Source organism: Kogia breviceps, chromosome 4, assembly GCF_026419965.1.
Source record: "Kogia breviceps isolate mKogBre1 chromosome 4, mKogBre1 haplotype 1, whole genome shotgun sequence".
Classification (NCBI taxonomy): Eukaryota; Metazoa; Chordata; class Mammalia; order Artiodactyla; family Physeteridae; genus Kogia; species Kogia breviceps.
In genome coordinates, this window is record NC_081313.1 from 70,698,730 (window position 1) to 70,718,622 (window position 19,893).

Genomic DNA, 19,893 nt, shown 5'->3' on the forward strand with positions numbered 1-19,893 from the left:
TTATCTTTATAAGTAAACAAAATTTATTAATTTATTCAACAAATATATATAGAATACCTATTATATGCAAGAGTGATTGTGAAGGAATAGAAAGATGAGTAAAATGGCACTCATTCTTCACAAATTAATTTATCTCCACATACAATCAAAATTATGTAATAAGAAAAATAAAGAATACTAATAAATCCTTCAAAAATGGTTAATACTAATGCTAAGAGAAATAAAAAACCTTTAGAACTCTTGGTGAGGCTGTTTTCACTATAAAAACCACATAATAACTCTATGTACCTCAAACACTTCCTCCAAACTGAATTTTTATTAAAACTAAGCAATAATCTATGTGGAATTCAGAACTTTCAATAAATGACTTAAAAAAATCATAGATGAAATTATTTTGTTTCTTTGCTTCCATTTCTAGTTCTAAAAATAATGTGATATTTGTCTAATAACATCTGATCTGTGAAAGATTTTGATTTTCTTGGAGTATACTGTACTGAGTGATCATTAGCATTGACCTCATATAACATCAGAATTAGAGACTTGCCCTGAAAGTGACTCAATTTTAATGGTATGAAAGTATTATTGAAAAAAAAAGTTCAAAATAATTATTCCACCAAGCATTTCTAAGTGATCATCATTGGCAGGAAGATAAAATGATTAAAATATAGTGTAGTGATATGATAATAACTTACTAATTACTCATCACTTACTTTCATTTTTATATGTATTATCCTGTTTAATCCTTACAATAACTCTAAGAGGTGGGTGGTATTATTATCCCCATTTTACAGTTACTGAAACCAAGGCTTTCTGGTGGTTAAATAACCTACCTACAGCCACTAACCAGTAAATGGAAGACTGGATTTTGAACCCAGTTTGGTCTTTGCTCTTAATCATTACTCTGCAATGCTTACGAGTCTGTTTGTCTAATAGCACACGTATGTAAAATTAAAGAAATGGTATTAAGTATGGCAATGTGGCCTTCAAATTCTTTATGTCTGCAAATCAAAAGAACTGATTTTCTCTTTCACTTGCATTCATCCTCATCTTCTCATGCTTTTTGTCTCTCACTCTCTTTGGTCTTCCCCACCCATCTCCCTCTCTACACACACACACACAGACCTTGGAGATTTGGCCCAACACTTCACTTAACATAATCACGGCCATAATTTGGTTCAACTAGTCCAATAACTGTACCATCTCCTCTGCTGTGCATTTTTGCTGTGGACATACCATTCACTGACTCTAAAGCCATCAGTGCTTCCTTACAAAGACACCATTCTGCAGCCTTTGTTGCTTCAAGATCAGTGTCTGGAGCTCTTTCATGACATGGCATTGGGCTGTGATGAACCACATCAATCTCTCAAGTGTAAGAAGGTAAGTTAACACCTGAAACAATTCTATGATCTCACATGTGTAGTTAGAACAAGTTAAAAGTGCACTTGCTTTCTCACAATACCAAATATTCTGAAGCAAGATGGGAACTCAGGAGAGAATCCAAAAACAATAAAAATTGAGGAAGAAAAGAACAAGGTCAAGAATTCTTTGATTTCTGAAGCTAAAAAATGAGAGAAGTCAAAAAATATCATATAGTGCTCACACTAACTCAAGAAAGGTCAAATAGTCCTAGCAGGGACATTGCCCATTCATTTCAACCAAAGGACGGTAAGGAAACAAGCAATGGTTCAGAGTATCTTACCTGGCCCTTTGCAAATCCATTAATGCCATTGTGAAGTTTTCTTTTTGGTTTATGTAAGGGGGAGAAAAACTCAAAGGTGAAAGAAAAGAAAAACATAGTCAAAATTATTTCCTTAACCTATAACCTAGACAGACTCTAGGTTAAAAGTGGTCTTTTGATAAATACTAGAAATGAACAAATAGATACACTTAAAAAAAATATAGCCAGGTTTGTTCGTCTTCATTTAGTTAAGAAAAATAATCCTGACGAAACTATGTCTGGGTTTATACTTTTTAAACGTATTTATATTAACTGTTACAGAAGAAGGGTGAAAAGATCGACTTTCTGGACCACAAAACCTTTACTTAAAGACCATCCGACAACTTAGTAAGGTACGTCAAATGTGAAAAGAAATAAGGCAGCTTAAAAAAAGTACTTGGTAATTTACTCATTAACAGTTTAAAAAATTTTAAATTCTTGCCCAGAGAATTACCTACTTCAGGAACCTCCAAGAGATTAATGTTTTAATCAGGTATAGTTTTATAATATTTATAGAGCAAGATAATCCATTTTCGATTAAAAATTTATCCACTGCACATACTGAACAACTGAAACTTTGCAATGTGTCTAACAATATTTATCCAGTGGTGATGATTCAAATTATCCTATGGTTCAGGAGAATTCCAAGAAGATAAAGAAGTCTCGTACCATATCCCAAATGAAAGCATAATTTTAAAGGTTGAATCTAAATTTTTAAATAGGATGTTTAATTTTCTAAGAAATAAATGTCAAAAATTATTGACTCCTGCAGGAAAAAAAAGTTTAACATTTTTTCCTCTTGCTAACGGGCCTTGAAAGTGTGCCAGGTGTAGGACACTTGCTCATAACACCTACGGCAAGAATAGGCCATCGTGATCATTCTCTTACGAGTTACCTTTTACATTTTAAGATCCATGTTGTATTAATTTCTTAACATTTTATTAGGAAACAATTTGCATCCACAGAATATAGTTGCTTGATATTCAAACGTAATTAAAATTATCTTTCTTATCTATTTTAGTTTAAGGAGAAATAAAATTAAATTACGTTTAACTGTTGGTCTTATCTGGTAAATTTTATATAGGCAATTAATAATTGGTTTAGTGGGTTAATAAATAAACTAACATTTATATGCTATTTGTATATTATTAAATCAATAATCTAATTTTAAAATAAAGTTGGAACAAATATTTATTATGTAGCAATACTTTCTACTTAAGGCTCTCACTTAATACATTTCTATAAGAGAGGGCTAGTTTTAGAAAGGTGTGCTGGCAGTAATTTGACTATACTTCACACAAATAAGAATTCTACCACTGATTGAAAAGAGCCATGGCAGCTAGAAATTATTTTTAAAAATCACACTGGTAATGGCTGAAAATGTAACTGGTAATTAAAAACTGGTTTTAACAATTTTTTACTCTATTTTACAAGGAGAAGTACGAGTTTTCAGACTACAGTTTCAAATGTGAAGAATATTAATGCAGATATTTAGAAGTTGATGTATTTTGCATAGTAATAAGCACATTACTTACACGGTACCTTTCAGCTGAAGAGCATAAACCAAATCTGAAAACTAAAGCCCATTATTTTCTCCCTTTGTATTTTGACCTAGTAATCATTAAAAGTGTGAGTGTTTATCAATAAAAATTACTGTAGTACCACGTATTGTGGTAGAACATTGGTATTTCCCGAGATAAGTAGAAAAACCATTCAATGTTAATTTGCATCACAAAATGACCTAACATATCTGGAATATAATGCACAGGCTTCATTGAAAAGAAACCATTACATTTTTCTCTGCAAAACAAAAAAATACAGACATATGATTGGGCCTGCATGCGCTGGAGGAGGGGGGTGGGAAGAGTGCTCATTTTCTATCTTACACCTATTGTTTTAAGCATTCTAAACTGCTCTCTGGGAAGAAAAAGGAAACATACTGAATCCACTTTGCAGTTAATGTCTTAGTGATTTAAGAGGCAGAGTTTTCAAGTTATAGAAGGGAAACGTTATGCTTTTCCTTTCCCAAAGCGATTGCCCAGGAAGAAGGCCCTCTGGTCCTTAGCCTACGCAAGGGGAAAAAAGGACATTACATCGGGCTGAAATCACTCCGAGACAGAAGAGGGGAAGTTTATGATGTGGCACTGTGCGCTGTATCTGGTCTGCAGCCAGGAAGTTTTCATTTTGTAGCTCTGCTGCCAGTACCTGCCCTGCATATTCAGGAATAAAAATACATCAGACCTCCAGAAACTGTGGATGTTACAAAGAATTAAAAGAGTTTATTTTTCTGTCTTTATCCTGAGTGTAATTACTGTTTTTAAAAAGAAAGAGCTGAAACTATAGTAACTGGGGTTTTTTTTTTCCCCCTGTTTAAACTCCTCAAACTACCTTCCCACAAAGCCATTTAAGTTAAATGGTATATTTACAGACTCACCTACATGAAGGATATAACTTAAAACATCTGCTTAGACACATACATTCTGTTCAGATACAAAGAATGTGGCAAAAAAATTGAAAAATATAGGGCCATTATATTTTTTAAATGTGTGTTCTTCTGTATGTGTGTGTGTGTGTTCATTCATTAAAGAGATTTTTGACTGCAATTAGGTAGTTGGTCCTATAAAGGCTTCCTTGTGTGACCATGATTTCTAAAAATAAAATGCTCCAGTGAATATTTCTGCTAAATAATCACATCTTTAAAATTACTTTAAAGAAATCCCAATCCCTCATGTTACGTTCAGCAATAATACCAGCTTTCCATAATAAGTCTTGGTTGTATACCTCACGCGTGGTCAACAATTAATTAGAAGGTTAAAAAAAGTCATGTTTTTTAACTAGTAGACTAATTTCCTTGTCTGTCCCCACTTATTTACATTCGTGAATCTATTTTCTAATTTTGCAAATAAATAAGCATATCTAAGCCAAAGCTGCCTATCTTCAGGGTTCGGGGAAAGATGCATTCTCTTGCTATCATTCTAAATCGCTGAAAGAATCACAGATGTGTGAAAAAGCGAGAGGGATAGTTGTTAGATGTTTTAAAAAACACTTCGCATTCTACTAAGACCATTATCTACTGCTTTTTATATCCAATATACTAGAGATCCATGGTATCTAAGAACAATTTATATGAATTCTTCCTGTGCATCTTATCTATGACAACAAGATACAAGAGGAAAACCAGACCACACTCGGGATACTATTTGGAAAAAGCAGGTTCTCACCAGGGACTGCTTCAGAGATCAGTTTCTCCAGTCTCTAGAAACAAGTTTAAGGTACTTTACTTAAATCATTACTAGAAGATTTGCACTGTCATTCTACATGAATCGCAACCACTTGCAGGATGAACAACATTGCTCCATTCATTTCAGATTTACAGCATTAAGAATTAATAAAGTCTCTATAACATCTGCATTATAAAAGAGTAATGATTCCTGTGGAAATCTGCCCATAATAAGTTTACTGTTTTTATCGCTTGTAATATCACCAATTTCGTTTATAATGTCCTCCAAAAGAAAATCTTCATGTATACTTTGAACTTTGTTTACGACTGGTTATGTTTTAAAAATAAATACAGAGATTTAACTTAGGCAATACGACAATGTACAACAAATGCATTATGGTGATGACAAATGAATGCTACTCATGCTATCACCTCAAACCCAAATATGTATACAACAGGTATCATATAATTTCCATACTTAGTAGGAATATGACTTTCCTTATTGTAGTTAATGTTAAAATAATACCAAAGAAATGTGAGATAATGCTATACTGGATAATCTTTTTTATAATCTTATTTTTTCAATGGTATTCTTTGTCACAGAATTTTCTTTAATTATTTTTCTTGCACAGACAAAAACAACTAACATAAGAACATTGATGCTATGTATTTATTCTTAAGAGAGATAAGGAATGGGTGCTTTTAGCTTTCTTTACTTCTTTATGCCTCAATACATATGTAAAATAGTTACTACTGAAATCTTCTTTTGAGAAAAATTAATTCTAGTGTACTTTATAGAAGTTAATATTAAAATAACAAAATTTCCAGACTTTTTTCAGCATAGACTTTTTTCAGTGTGAGAAAGGTTGTCAATAAGAACTGCTTTTAAGAAAAACCTGACAGTTTCCTTTGCTCACTAACTATAGCACATGATTAGAAATTATTTTCTTTCTCATGCTGTTATTCACTTACATACTGCATACTTGCTTCAATTCTCCAAGGGAAGAAATGTGGCTCTTGTGGGAAAGGTCCACCCCTTTCTACATGCTTGCTTCCTTGAACGAAAGGAACACACCCCCTAACATTCTTTGAAATGTGTCCAACATGCACAGAATTGGAATAGCACTGTATTACTGACCAAATTAGAAAATCTTAAATGAGAGTCAAATATTGTTAAAGTGCGTGTGTTCTGAATCAGGACAACTAACTGATGCATACAGAGGTAACGGAAATGAACTACGTTCAGTCTCAGCCTAGTGTCTATGTTTGGACGCTCAGAACACTTGTGTTAGTGGACGAAATCTGTGAGTGTTTTTGTGCACTTGTGTGTGGTATGACAACTCAGGAGGAGGCCCGTAAATGTTACAGGTTTCTGAGGGCATCCTCTGAACTTAAGACATTAGGGGAATGCCTCCTCTCTCTCATAAATACTTTAAAGAAAAAATACTCAGAAACTGAAGTATCGATCTTTTGTAAGCAGAATCAGAAAGTTGTCTGAAATCACAGAAGTGCATGAATTTTGAAAGTCTACGCTCACCATCCTAATGAAAGAAAACTCACATCAAAGTTGGTATCCACTAACTTCCACCTCATATGACAATTTTCTGGTCATGAGAAATTGTCTTCCAACAAGTTTTCCTTCTCTTATGTAGAATACTATGCTCCCAAAGCAAGTTTTTTTAAACTGTTATTTTCTAATAAGGAGACACTCCATACTTGTGGGAATCTGTGCATTTATCTTTACTTTTAATTTTCCTAAACCCTCTTTTTTTTATTCCATTTTTACATAGAAATTTGCAAGTGTAAAGACACACAGTGTGAGCAAAATTTTATATCTCTTTTAAGGTATTCCAGTGTTTAAATGAAACGGTTAGTCCTTTTGCAATTTGTTCATCAGGCATTTGCGGATGAGCTCAGCTATATAATTTTCAGGCCTACAAAATGGAAGCTCTGCTACTCCGCCTATGCTTTTCACTTGGAGTAAGAGTGGATATAAAGTGAATATATAAACTGGACCTGAAGGTAATAAACTTATTAAAACTTAATAAGATATTGTTATGGTCAAAGAAAACCTGCTAGTGTGTGCCACAAATCCACTCAGATGAAACATCTCATTCACTGGAACTTCCTATCTTATTATAATAATGCACAGAAAATTAAACACATAAATATTAATTTTATGTATCATAGAAGATGTAGGCAATGAAAATGCAATGTTTACATTTATGGGTGACTCATTAGTGTTTTATTGTGTGAAACACTAGGAGGCATCAGTTGGGTAAAAAAGGACTTCAAATTTTAAAGAAGCAAGAAATTACTGTAGAGTTGGATGCATAAAGAGTAGGGGTTTTCAAAATGTTATTATGTAAACCAAAACTTTATTCTCTGAAATAAACTCTCTGAAAACATCATATCCTGTAAAGAATGACCTTTATAAAACATTCATGAAATAGATATAATTTGACCAATAAACACCTATCAAGATCTATTTCAAATGTATGGATTCATTAACTATGTAATTCCACATTTTTGTGAAGAATATATTTGGTAACAGAATAACATAATGGCTATTGACTACCATGCATTTTCTGCTCGGTTACTCAATACCATGAGAGTATCTTTTATTTCTGGCAAACTCTGTTTTGTGCTCTTTACAATGCCTCTGAAAATGTCTACTGCAATTAAGACGTATAATAATAACTTTTACATAGCAGCCAGAACTTTAAGTCTGTTCAGAAGGAAGTGATGGAACTTAAAATGAAAGCAATGAGGATGTATATAAAAAGTACATGTTTTCTGTTATTTCACTATTGAAAGCCTGTCATTTGAAAACTGAGTTTTCTACTGTTTGAATGGCTCTTCATAACGATGAAGCAACAGGGTCGTGGTATACTTATCTAGCAATCATTTGAAATTGGAGTGTCTTGCCGTTCCTCAACAATCAGCTTTTATCTTTGACCTATCAAAATAACATGTGAACTGCGTAATCCGCCTTTTGTAAGGTGCACAGACTCTGTTGTCGCTCCTGGTTTTGTGAATCGCCTCTGTAATCTGGTTTGATTTCCTAAAGATGACAGATCTCGGTGAACAGTCAGGCTTTACTGAGTGCAGGGCAGTCCACGCGCCCATGAGATTAAGGTACAGTGCTGAGGACAGGGATCTTAATCACCTACCCTTCCACATGCAGCACATAGACTGAGCACCAATGATTAAATCTTTTCATTATGTCCAGGCAATCACTGCGTTCATAAAATGAATATGTGCATTTTCATAAGTTTTAGATATTAATTTGTGTGGTGTTTTCTCAGAGGATGTGCTTTGGAAAAAAAAAAGTAGAACTTTATTAATAGTCTCTTTAAAGTCCACTCTGTGATCCTTAATTGCATATGAATTCTTCCATGTTGTTCTGAATCGTGTCCCTGAAGCCAGGGTTCTCTGTTTAATAACTATTTTTTTGTTATTATGAAGCACAAGTGTTGCTGCACAGATATTTCCCCATTTTTGTCACTTTCTGAGATTTCATAGACTCAAAATATACCGCACGTAGAGTTGGGAAATAAAACCACAAAATACGCTACAATAAACAGAAGAAAGTTTTGAAATATAATGTTAACCTATGCCGAGCAGTTATTTAGCTCAGTTTTTTATAAAAGAAGTTTAAATACAATAAATCACTTATTGGAAAGATATGGTTGTAGTGTTATACAATTTATTGATTTGGTAAAGTGAGGGCCAAGGAAGAAACTCACAGACATCTGAAAAACATAAAACATGATGCTTTTCCAGTATTCAATTTTGAATCACTAGATAGCCCTTTTCCCTTATGGAATGAACCCTTTCCCCCAAATTTTGAAAATTGAATATGTTTAACAAAGAAGAAAAGAGGCAAGGTACAGTAAAGTCCTTGTTATTTAAATTTCATGTTATTTAATGTTGATATGTTTTTGTTCTGAAAAGTTAACATATATGATTGCATACTTTTAAAGCATGAACAGCTCAGGAAAGCTGGAAAATTGACTTTTTATTATAAAGTACTCATTTGTTACTTAAACCCCAGAAACAGATTAAAATTTCATAAAAGTTACATCTGTAATATTCTCTTTCACTATATTCCACAGAAATCAGATTGTAAATAGAGTAATTAATGAATGAGGTAACATACTGTCTTTAGTAAGAAGTCTGGAAAATATGCCACAAATACTCCAAAGCCGTGTGAATTACATTAGTAAAAATCAGATTTTTATAAAGTTTAGTAAAACCTGAAGTAAGGATAACTGCCAACTATTGTCTCCTTAACTCGACTAGGGGACCATATCTTAAACAAACGTTGAGTTTAAAGTGTGTTTTGACGAAAACTTTTAGATTTGAGTTAGAAGTCTAATACATAGCCAAATATACTTTCCTACAAAGAGAATGAGATACTTAGTTTTAGAGATTTTTTTTTCCCTCTTGAGATAGGACATTAGACATGTACATCTTTTACCTGTCAAGTTCTGAATCTACTTGCTTTAGAACTACCTCTTTAACTTAATAAATAATTTCATCCATACACTGGAAGACAAAAATATGGTTTATTAACTGCCTTATATTCAACCAAAACTCCCTGTGCCATATTGGTACATACTCAACGTTTTCAAAGATTGACCAAAACTGATATTATTTTTAAAATTAAATAAGACGTTTTAGTTTCAAATTGGAGATTGTCAATCTCTTTAAAGCTAAAATTAGTATGCATACAGAGGTTAAATGGGGTTCACAGGTGGTCACATTTCCATGTCCTACCAAATCTCTAGGGATTGGAGTTATTATATTCTACATAAACATCTTTACTCTGCAACCGCAATTCTATCGCAAGGTGCCAGTGAAAAAGAGGCTGGTCACTCTTTTTGACTGGTATAATGAGGTAGCTAGAGTTCCTTTTATAGCACTTAGAAAATACAGGCAGTCACTAACTATTTCACAAGACAGTTACTATTAGAGTTAGTATCAGATTCACAATAGTAAAATGCACTTTGTGTCAAAGCAATTCTCCACTGAGGACCGTTAAAGAACTGGCAGACAGCCTGATTCTGCTTTATACTGTCAGCATTTACATATAAAGGAATTTTATACAAAAGACACACATTCCTAAAATGTGAAGAAAAAGGGCTTTTCTCCCAAAATGGTAACTAGTGGACCTAGAACAGTCTCAGACATGTTTCAGACATACAATTTCCTTTAAGAATGAATAGCCATATTCTGGGAAGGAGACAACACTAACATTAAATTTAAATACTTGCATAATATTTAATAACACAATAAACAATGTGCCATGTCTACATATACTTCCTTTGTGCCAAACTTTATCAGTGAGTTTGGTAACTTTCATCCAAAGTCCAAACAGAAGGCAATTTAAGTGACTCAACCTTATTTGTTTTTAAACAGCTATGTATTTGACTTGACATAAAGAGCAATGCACATACTGAAATCCCAACAAGAATTGTGAAATGTGTAGACTACCATGGCCAGTGTATTATTTTTTGTCTACACCAGTTAAGAAGCCCTCTATCAAGCCAGCACTTTGGTAATGGAAGGAGATGCACAAAGGTATACTCTGACAGCCATGCTTTAGCTCAAACTAATCCCAAGATTTAGTGGCTCAGAAGCATAACCCAAAGCAAATCAGTCTTTGGTGGGACTCATAGGAGCATCTTTCCACAGTGAACTAACGGCTAAATCTTAAGGCATGTACTTCAAGGTCACAGAACATTCTGTGAAATATTAAAGTCCACCAGCCTCCACATGCTCCACCATATCAAACATGCTAATGATGTGAACTAACTTCATGAAACTTTAAACACACTGATGTGACAAGAACGAGTCAGGAGTGATTTCGATAACTGACGGCAAACAGATAGGACTATCTAAAAAGTTACTTTCAGCAACACACAAGGAAATCATGGAATCTAAGAAAAGAACGCACAACAAGCCTCAACTTCAACCCTTCAAAGAGGTACAGCGATAGACCCAGTGCAGTGGAATATAATGAGGCAGATTTCAGAGACAATACCCCGGCTATTTCTATTTCCTGGAGAAATGTCAGAGGTACTTACATGAAGGAAGAACGATCAGATTAGTCCTCGATATATTTTCCTTTCTTAAGAGAGAGACAGAAAAAAACAAAAACAAAAACAAAAAAACACAACAACAACAATAATCTACTTCGTCCAGCCTTGAAGTGCTTCTCCACCTGATTCAAACATGCAGTCACGGCGACCCACACAGAACCTTCAAAGTCAATCCAATAGCAGCCCGAAGATGTCTGGGTGTACGCGTGTGCTCAAGTGTCTGACTGCGAGCAGAGCGAGCAGAGAGCTGGAGACGATGTGTGTGTGTGCGTGTGTGTGTGTGTGTGTGTGTGTGTGTGTGTCTGTGCGCGCGCGCGCGCGGAATGAGCGCGCGCGGGGGAGGCGCGCGCGGGGCCGCGCATTCGCGCGCGCCGAGGCCGCTCCAAGGAGCAGGAGGAGGGGGAGGAAGGGGAGGAGGAGGAGGAGGAGAAAGTGGCTCTCAGCGGCCCGCAGGATTAAAAGTAACCAGACTCGTCCAGAAACTGCGTCCAGGAAGGAAGTGACAGAAGACGAATGGGAAAAGGCGAGCCGCTCTCAGCCTTTGAAACATCGCGTAAAAAAGGCGGGGGGCGGGGGGAGTGGAAGGATGTTGGGAGGGGAGGCGGGGGTGGCAGAGAAAACGGAGCACGCGGCTTGGGGTTCTAAGCAGCACATCCCATGAAGTGCCTCTTGCCTTCTTGTCCTTTATTTTATTTTGTCCTTGCCTTTGCCTCGCGCTGCCTTCTTCCTCTCACTCCCTCACAATCCCAAACCGTTGACTCTCTCTCTCAAGAGCTGGAGAAATCATCAGTTTCACTCTTGCAAAAGGGGGGCGGGACCAGACCTCGGAGCATTTTAATAAAACAAACATAACAGCAGTTCCCTCCTCACCCCTCCCGTCTCAACTAGATTGATAAATTACTCCACTACACTACTTTAATTATGTATATGGTATGCAGAATAAATCACTGAACATCAGTACCTCAATCAAGCACTTTTAAATGATAATTGCATCTTGGTGAATCAATCTTTCCATTCCTGACATTTTGCTAATTTTAGTTTTACGGTGGGGTAATGGCACATGCCATACGCAAACCTAATGACAATTCTTTATTGCTCGAAATGAAGACAACGCCGCGAGCGGCGGCTCCCTGCTCACTGCCGGCGCCGCCGAGGACGCTCAGAGAACCGAGTCTCCGGCTGCTGCGCGCTCGCTCCCCGGGGACGCTACGAGCCAGCCTGCAGGAAAGTCCTTCTAAAGTCGGGATCTTTCCTCTGACCAATAGGAGCGCGACCCTAATAGTTGCTCTTGTGACTCCCCCCCCCCCCCCCCCCCCCCCAGTTTGGAGACGCGTTAACCACTTCGTTCTTCCACCGGTCCGAGCGCTCCTCCGTTACTCACGCGTAAAAGCCCCAGTCCAGGATGTCTGCAGCACTCGATTCCAGCGCGCTTTTCCTTCACGCCCAGAATACGCGGGTTTCGGCCCTGAGAGGCTGAAGGGCTAGAAAGGGAGCCGAAACGCTTCTCAAGTGTTAGTAATGTACAAAATAATAAAAGGATTACCAGTATTTGAACTCCCGACTTCATCTCGGGGCCATGAACTTTCTAATCAGGTTGGAAATATTTACCGAGGCGGCAGCTTCCTCGGAGATTTCCCCCTCCCTTCTCCCACAATATCTCTTCCACACCTTACTGGATTTTATCCAAGGCATTAACATGTAAACTAAACCAACTTCCCAAATGCATTAGGCTTCCCTATCCGATAGCTGATGACTTCACTTATCCTGAAGAGTTTCAGCTGCACAGGAAGCAGCAATAGAGACTGATAAGGAAGATACTTATATTAAGGTTTAAGCCCAGTAAATACTTTTCCTTATCAAAAAGGAAAAAAAGGTTAATATTCAAGATTTAGGAAAGGCTACTAGGGATTGAGCACCTCCCCTCCCTAGCCAATTACACCACGCCCAATAAAGCCAAAGATAAAATATACCAACTAGTACACAAACCATGAAAATATAAGATTACATGCCAGTAGAACTATAGACTATATAAAATGTTTAAACCAAATTAAAAATTTTTAATATTGTGAAAAGAAGAAGAGAAAATACATTGGGGAAATAAAAATACTGAATGTACCAGAGTACACAATAGTAGTATACTGAAATATCTAGCTAATTAAAGATATTTCCTCACTTAAAAAAAATTCCTCTCAGCACTATGTGTTTAACTCAATGACTAGTTCCATTTCCCGTTAAATTCTGCACTGTGCCTCCAGACTATTTTAATGCATGAGGGCAGTGTGAATCAAAAAGCCGCCTTCTTCATTATAGGGGCTATTTGATCTGAGTAGCTTTTCTCAGAAGAGTGGGCTCAACATTTGGGTGTCTGCCCCAAGGCTTCACTTGAAAGGGGAAGGTTGATTTTACAGGCAAGTACAACTAGATCTGAATAATCTTCAGGCTTCTGGCTCATCACCATTGTGACTATCAGCCCAGAATTGATGAATCTTTCGCCATTGTTATAGGAGAGCATGGCAAACTGTCACAAAGCAAAAACTATCTGAAATACTATTATTTCTTGCAGATTAGTATCTACAATATATTTGTTTGTCTGTTTGCTTTTCATCTGGTGAGTTTGCTACTACCATGAATTCATTTTAATAATATGGCAGAGAAAATCTGTATCAGGTTTTCATTTAAGATACAACGTCAAAAAAAATCCAAAAATTAAAGGTGCATTGACATTTTGAATACTAAGATATGTCTATACAGGGTAGAAGTTAATTTTTCGAGATTCACAAACGTCCTGACAAAGCAAATTGTTTGTAGGAACATTTGTTTATTGCCATAATGTCTGAAATTAACATAATGAATTGTAACAGCTTATTTTACATGAGCAAATAAGACATAGGCAACACATGACTTTCACCACAGTACTCTTTAGTTTTATTTTCCTTCAAAAAGAAAACTTTTACCTTTTAACATTTTTAAAAATTATTTAATAATAAACATTATAACAAACCCATAACTATCCATGATAATACAAGCATTCAAATGTATGTATAACCCCACATTGTGGATAGTTTGAAAATAATTTAGATCTGGATTATACCACAGTTGGCCTTTTAAAATATAAGATATTCCCCTCAGCAGATTTAGCTTCTTAATTATGTGTGACCTAAGTTAATACTTGCATTTGTTTCCCTCCCATGAACCTTTATAGTTGAAGTGGAACAGAAATGTGCAGAAATATACAATAGAAGAAAGACACCTGAGACTTAAAATTATTCACTGGTAATCCACAAAGTGGTTAATCCAAGACACGCTTTGTGTTCATCTTTAAATACTTCTGAATTTTTTTTTTTTTAAACCCAAATCATCCTGATCCTTGTCACCAAATGGTACTTGGCTAGGATGAGAGTATTTTCTGGTGTCGGGAGAAGCATGTACTAGGTGTTAGGAGGCCTGGATGCTCAGGTTCAAGATTTGTGCCTAACTAACGAGCGTGTCCTTTCTGGGCTTCAGTTTGCTTACGCATTAAATGATTTCTCCAATCTATTCCAGTTCTATGATTGGAAAGTAGAAAATTCTGATACCCTTTAAGCCAATTGGAAGCTAGTGGCCTATCCTGTTAAATAAAAGGTGACACTTCCTGTAAGAGAAAATGATGTCTGGGATGGATGTACTGTTTAAACCAGCTTTTTTTCTTCCTAATCACCAAATATTTCCCTCATTAAATAAGCATCATAAGTGCTTTATTAAACATGTAAATATATATTAACTTGTTTTTTCCCCCCAAAGAATCGTTTAGCAATATATTTAACTAAAGTGCCACAGAAGTTACAGAGAGCATGACTCTCAGGATTTAACTCTAGGGAAAGCTCATTTCTAATTTCTGTTCAGGGTTGCATATCATCTTACTCCACCCTCCACTTCTTACTACTTCCCTACATTAAATCAGCAGTCTACCTGTGCTCTGGGTCTGCCTGCTTTTAAGCTTGGCCCACGCTGGGTGTAGCTCTTGAAGTGAGCTTTAAAAAATTATTCTAAAGTAAGCTGGGGCGGTTGCCACAGCAACCCACCCTAAAATGAAGAAAGTCTATAGATTAATCTACCCCTCAATATTATTCAACTGTATAGTATCTGTTCTTCAGCCAGAATACTTTCAACACAAACATGATAATTGAGCATATAAGTTCAGGTATAAAAAGTAGTAAGATACAAATTCCAAGAGCATAAAAAAAGTTATATCTTTTATAGTTACAGTAGAGATGACATACAAAACTTCCCCTGAAATGGATTAATTGTAAAACAGACTTGCAAAGGTATGCCCTGAAAGGTGACATGAGAGCTGCATGCAAAATGGTATAGTGTTGCTATATAATAAATCACCTAATGCTTATGTAAGACTCTATCACTTTTATACATGTTAACTTTATAAGTACCTAATGACAAAGAGTTGGGCAGTTTTACCTTTATGAATTAACTTTGTGATGGATGATAACAAACGTGAAGCACTTACCACATACACATACAGTCATTTGCCTTCCATTCTTCACTTCATCTCTTCATAGAAGTTACTTCACAGTTTGCAACTCTTCTTTGGCACCTTAAAATGCATAAGTACAAGGTAAACAGTTAAAAAAAATTTTAAAGAATGTTGATACCAAAATACATTCAGATTAATTTATTTCTAAAACTTCTAATCTGAACTAACATTATTGTTAATTCTAATTTAAACCAAATGAACGTGTATTGAATATAAAATAATTAAAATGATCATTAATTGTGATAATACCTATAACCTGTAATATAAATAGTGCCAAATAGTTAAATTTCAAAAATTCTTTAGGTACGGCCTCAGTCCATGCGCAGTATACACCATATGGACTGCTTGTGATTGAGAATCTGCAATATAAAAAGGATTTGTTATTCCAAGCCAAGGTTTAATCGTGTCCTTTATCTCATATCTAAAGATCCTGTATTTATCTTTATTTTTGTATATTTTAATATCCGATGAAAAATTACAAGGAAGAAAGTCAAATCCATCATATTCCAAGCTAACAAAATTTGTCTAGTTGGGATACTGAAGTTGCAACTAAAGTTGCTGAAAGGGCTTTTTTAATATGCTTAAAAGCCAATTTTTAATACTTTGGGATTAAGGATATGAATTCAGTACACTTAATAAATTCTATTACCAATAATACCTGATCCTTCCAAGGAGTGTTTAACTGTACTGAGCACAGACAAGGGCTCTTGTGTTCTAGTCTCCATTTGAAGCCAGGTTTCAATGACTTTGAGCACACAAATGGACTTTTCCTTGGTTTCAGAATGGTCTAGTCCTCCCAACCTTGAGACATATCAGACCATGAAGGTCAATAACCATTTTCCCATTTGTATTAGCAAGAAGACTTTTCATAGTCAAGAGTCATTAAGATTTGCAAAGCCTCTATATTTGGGTTGACATTCTTAAGTTGCTTCACAGTCAAGGAGAAATGAAGAATTTTGGCCACTTTTATTTTAGGGGTGTTAGCTGAGTTTAGTCTTTTAGACTCAGGCACACAGTGAGTTAGTCTCAACTTGGTAGTCAGTACTAGGTGACCTGGTGAATTACCATTCTCCCAGCTCTGCTTGGTTTTACAGTCTATTAAGCAGGAATCATAATACACATCTCCCAGGGCCTTTTCACCTTACAGAAATGTAATCTTCATGAAATAATGTCTGAAAGCTATGTTAAAGCTTTTTAAAATGCCACTACAAATTATGATACATTTCTTCCTTTTCCTGGATCAGTATGCCCAAATAAGGCTTGATCACTAATTTTCTTGCGAATGTGTAGTTCATTAAAAAGTATCCATATGCATGGCTAAATTTAATAGACTTTACCTTTTATTTACAAAACTGTTCAATGTTCTTCGGAACATTGACTCTAACCCATTTCTTGAAATATCACAGAATCCTTCAATTCAAAGAAAGGATTTTCACACTTCCCCTTTTAACTATTTTTTCTAGATACCCCTATATGTGTGCCCTTTAATTTTAAAAGATCTTTACATGGGATCGGGGTAGGGATGGGGGTTAAAAATACCGCCCTGCGTTTTGGCGCCCACTCCTTTGTCTAGGAAGGACAAGGCTGGGATTCAGTCCGGACAGCCCCTTTTAAAGACCCAGACCCGGACGCCTCTGGTTTCAGCAGCTCAGTCCGCTGAGTTATTGACTGCGGGAAGCAGCAGTCCCTCAGGTTGATTTGTGTGGAAAGTGAATCCTCGCTGGCTAGGCGTTCAGCAGAGGCGCAGCAGCCGCAAAGCCAGCCAATTATTGCCGGTCCTCCCCTCTAACACCGCTCTCACCACCTATACCCTCCTTTCTGTGTCGGTCTCCACTTACCCCCACCCACTTTTCCCCGCGCGGACGGAGCTGAGCGGGGGCTCCCTCCCGGGAGCGTGTCTAGAGCTCGGAGGCAGCTGGTAGGGGGTGAGTGCGCCACGTGCGAGCGCCCCAGGCGAGGAGGAAGCGGGCTCCGGCCCTTCTGGGGGCCTGCTGGGCCTGGGCGCGCGGAGGGGAGGCCGAGCTGCCTCGGCGGGGCGTGCACCGGGTGGCGTCTAGAGCGGGGAAGTCACCGCTTGGGAGCGGGTTGGCGGGGGAGGCAAACGGCCGGTGGCTTGGCGAGGAGGCCGCGTGGCGGGCTCCCGGGAACGGAGGAGGGCGCAACGGTGGTGGGTGGGTTTTGGAAACGGGCGGTGGCAGCGTCAGGGGAGGTGCCCTACAGGTCTGGTGGGGGGACCTGGAGGATGTTTACACTCGGTTGGCGAAAGACGACCCCGCAGCTCTGGGCGCAAGCGCCGAGCCACGCACAGAGGGAGCTCACCCACGCACGTGCACAAAGCGCTGGCACGCGGTCGGCGGCCGGCGGCACAGGCTGCCCGAGCGCTCCGCTGCAGCGCTTCGCAAACCTGGGAGAGCCGGGGGGTAGTGCGCGCAGGTCGGGCCGCCGCCCGGGTTCAGCGCCAACCAGCCTGCTTTCTCACCTGGCACACCGTGAGGAAAGGACGGGGGTCCCCGAGCTGGATTTATTAGCCCAAGCTCTCGGGGGAGGGGGTCCATAGGACTGTTTTTAAAAACCAGCAACCAACCGTTGGCTCTAGCAGTGAAGCTCCCTCAGTGGATATGTACGCATCTTGGCTAGAGATGGCCACAGACTACAGGGAGAAATGGGATACGAGGGAGAAAACACAAAAAATCCCCCAAATTTCCTTTCCTCTTCTATCTCTCTTTATTGGTTTGCACGTGAGAACAGTACGGGGATCTCTTGCTAAATTATCATCACGAAGTGGAAATGCCTGTGCTGTTTTTCTCTCTGTCTATGGAGCTCTGGGAAGGTTAGTGCTCCAAAGGCGTAGTACTGTACCTGGCTGAATAAATCAAAGATGTAGAATGTTTATCTTGTCATGTTCTTGAAGCTATAAGCTGCTACCAATATGGCAGCCCCTGGCCACATTGTGGTTCTTTGATTAAATAAACTTAAATAAAATTTAAAATCAGTTCCTCAGATACACTAGTCACATTTCAGGTGCTCAATAGCCATAGGCGGCTAGTGGCTACCTTATTTGCCGGATTTTAACGTTTCCATCATTACATGGAGTTCTGTTGGCATGTGCTGCTATAGAGTTTTAAATGAATATGGTTAAAAAAAGAAAGACCCTGCTTTATGATACCAGTAAATTTTAGGACACTCTTGGCATTTGTATTTCTTGGCACTAGTGTGAAAAGTTGTAAAGTCAGAATTTCAGTATCTTCCTGCTGAAAGAGGTCTTAGGGAACACTTAACACAGTAACTAATTTTTACAAGGAAGGGAAGTTAAGAGATGTGCCCCCAAATCATGACATCAATTTGGAAAGGAGATAAGGTCACCTGACAGGGTATAGTACACTTTGTGCCAGCCCAGGGCAGTTGCCTGGGGTTAGTGAAGCAAATTAACTCTACAGAAAGGTGACCTGACAGAAGATTTTAGACAACAGTACCCTTTTACAAGAGAAAAATATTTCTAAGTATTCTTCCAGAAAGAAATTCCATTTAATAAAGAATAAGGTATATGGGGAATGATGCTATATCCCAAACTAAAAATTTATTATTGGTAGTGTCATGGATTTGTATAATGCCTTTTTAAAGAGACTAATTGGTATAACATTGTACTTCTATTTAAAAAATTCTGAGGAAATGGAATTATCCTTTTGAAGTAACAGCTGAAAGCACTGTTAAGGGCAGGGAGGAAAGGTATTATATACGGTGAGAATTGTTAGCAAAGCATAATCTTCCTCAAATTTGATGAAGGTGTTATCAGATATATTGATTATGTCTTAGACTGATATCACTAGGGTGGCATTTGACTGGAAAGGTTTATAACATGAACAAAACTTAATTACAAATTACACTATTTGAGACATGAAAGACAACAGAAGACATCATACAGATTTAGAGGCAAAGCACACATTTTCTAACTTCAGTGCTTTGGTTGGTTGGTTGGTTTTGCCATGATTATCCCCTGTATTTCTTATTGCTATTTCGGGGTGAAATGTTGGTATTAATTCTGGCCATTTATGGTAATTAGCTTTTAAGTTAACCCTTAGTGAAGGACCCTTAAGTGTTCAGATAAGAGTACTCATGAATGATAAATAATTTTTTAAAATAACAAGAAAATGTTTTTTAAAGCTTGAATTTCTCCTGAGCTGATGCATATTTGAATTAATGTCTTATTTCTCTTACAAATTTACCATTTGCATGTGGTTCATGGTAGAAAGCATTCTTCCCATTTTCCCTGAAATCTGATAGCCTAAGAAAAAATCTTTTAAATTCTTCAAGTGCTTGCAGT

The 19,893-nt window shown here is 37.3% G+C and overlaps 1 protein-coding gene across 36 annotated transcripts in view; it reads right to left on the reverse strand.

The window, feature by feature from the left end:
* The window catches only part of MEF2C (myocyte enhancer factor 2C), a 170,175-nt gene that overhangs the window by 137,373 nt on the left and 12,909 nt on the right, over positions 1-19,893 (reverse strand). For 23 of the 36 annotated variants that reach the window (XM_059063142.2, XM_067031308.1, XM_067031295.1 and 20 more), the window contains one exon: positions 15,546-15,632. The gene's annotated coding sequence lies outside the window, so the exon portion shown is untranslated. Of the gene's footprint in view, positions 1-11,029; positions 11,832-12,425; positions 12,743-15,545; positions 15,633-19,893 lie in introns of those variants that run through there. The other 13 variants (XM_067031280.1, XM_067031286.1, XM_067031303.1 and 10 more) reach the window with 7 other exon arrangements.